This window comes from Lagopus leucura, unplaced genomic scaffold (assembly GCF_019238085.1).
Source record: "Lagopus leucura isolate 7727_CA_CO unplaced genomic scaffold, USGS_WTPT01 Super-Scaffold_100048, whole genome shotgun sequence".
NCBI classification, from domain to species: domain Eukaryota; kingdom Metazoa; phylum Chordata; class Aves; order Galliformes; family Phasianidae; genus Lagopus; species Lagopus leucura.
Genome location: NW_024962294.1, coordinates 168,414 through 170,596, shown reverse-complemented (window position 1 = coordinate 170,596; position 2,183 = coordinate 168,414).

Below are 2,183 nucleotides of genomic sequence, written 5' to 3'. Positions count from 1 at the left end.
CCCTGAGATGCTGCCTGGGCGCAGCACACGGAGTGCGCGCTGCTGCGAGCCTGAAACCTGAGCAGAAAAAGCAAGCCGTGCCAAAGCATGTGATATTCCTCCCTGCAGGAGCGCCCGCTCCAGCTCTGTCAACCCTTTTCTTATTTTTATTTTTTATAACTAATACTTTTTCCTGAAGTTCGCCCGCTGATCAGCAGTCACGGCTCCAGCCCGCTCCCCGTGCTGTGTTAGCAGGGCGCTGCCGCCCCGCGGGCCGGACGCTCAGCATCCTGGCACCCAGGATGAGGGGCCGTGCAGTGTCCCCATGTGGGTGGCAGCGCTGCGGGTTTCTGTGCCCCTATGGGCTGCGGGTTCCCCGCTGCGCTTCCCACAGAGCCGCTCGGAGGTGCGATGTCTGAATCACCCGGCCGGCTCCGGCGCTCAGCGGCCCCACCCGGCTTAACCGCCTCCAGCCCGGCTGTGCGCAACCCGGGGCTGCGCTGCGGCCTCGCTGCCTGCTGACCTCAGGCGGGTGCTGCGTGCCGTCCTTCCCGGCGTAGCAGCGCCGCGTTGCTCCCCGAGCAGCCGGGGAGACGACGCTGGTCCGTGTTGTGCGGTGACGCCCCGCAGAGCTGCGCTTTGTGGTTGCGGAGCTCGGCAGCGCCGGGTGCCGTGTGAAGCCGTGGGCTCTGCCCATCCTGGCGGTGTTTCCAGATGTCGAGTTGCGAACTGTGGGATGGGGCAGAGGAGCACTTAAGCAGGTCACTGTGGGCTCTGGCTGCTGGCGCTGCGCTCTTCTCTCTGTGTCTTTGTGGTGCTGAGCTCTGCAGCGGCCGTGGCTCTGTTGCCCTCCGTTTGCGTGGCTGTGGGTGCTGGGTGTGGGGTGCAGCTGTGGGTCAGGGCTGTTCCTGCTCCCAGCCTCAGTGTCAGCCTGGTCCGGATTGCTCAGCACTGAGACCATGGGAATTGCAGGATGAAAGCGATTCCATTTTGGATCGGCCCTGTGGTCCATCTGATGGGAAATCTCAGCTCTGTCTGCTCAGCTGGGCTGGGAAGAGCAGGGATGGATCTCGACGGGTGGATCTCAGCGGAGGAACGGCACCGGGCAGGGGCAGCGCTTGGGGAGGATGGAACCCCCTCCTGCTGGATGCTGCCATCCCAGTACAGCCTGGAGGAGCGGCTGCAGCATCTGTGAGCACTTGGGTGACAGCCACAGGCACTTCCACTGCTCCAACACGCGTTGGCGGCTGGAAGATGGAAAAAGAAAGAGAAATGTGTGAGCTGGAGGAGTGCACGTGAGCTGCAGCCCTCGCACGGGTCGTTCTGCCCTCCTGCAGAGGAGGAGCGCCGCTCGATGCCCAGGGTGTGCATTTCCCCAATATTGTGGTGCCTCTGGAGATGAGGGTGTTGTCAGCCCTCGGGATGCTGGGTTGAAGCAAAGGGCCCTGTGCTCCTGCAGCCTGCCCTGCAGTGCCGTGGAGCTGCTTTTCCTGCTGTCTGCAGGAGATGTTTTGGTTGGGAGCAAGGGAGCTGAAAGCTTTCTCTCTTCCTGTGTGAACAGTGCTTGCAGACCCACGGGGGGCTGACAGCCTCTTAACCCTCAGCAGCGCTGTGTGCTGCAGCAGGGGGGTGTGAGCAGGCCCCCGCATGGCCGTGTGCTGGGGGTGTTAGCCCGGATTTTGGCTTTATATGGGCCTCACAGCATTGCTCGCGATTCCCCAGCAAAGGAAAGGAATCGATGTTCTAAGAGCACTAAGTGAGCGTTGGCTTCTTGCCTTTGATGCCAGCTTCGTGCAGCAGCAGCAGACTTCCTGAGTGCCGGGGTTAAGAACACAGCTTTGAACGCACGCAGCGGCTGCACAGCAGGGCTCAGTGCTGCGGGGCTGCGTGTGCTGCTCTGATAGCAGCTCGGTGCCTCTGCCCCCCACGTCCCCCATCTCCGCTGTCGCGCGGCAGCGCCGTCGCCATTTGGTGCCAACGTGTTCTGGTCCCGAGCTGCTGAGCTGTGCTGAAGTGCAGGAGGTCGTGGGGAGGTGGCAGTGCGGTGCTGCCCGCTCCATCCGCGCGGTCACGAATTCATTAAATCTGCAGAAGGCAGAGAGTGACACTTCAGAAAATGTGAACAACAGGAATCCGCCGGCCGGGCCCGGAGCCACCGAACAAAGAGAGGTGTGTCCTCAACCACAGCTATTCCACCTGGAGAC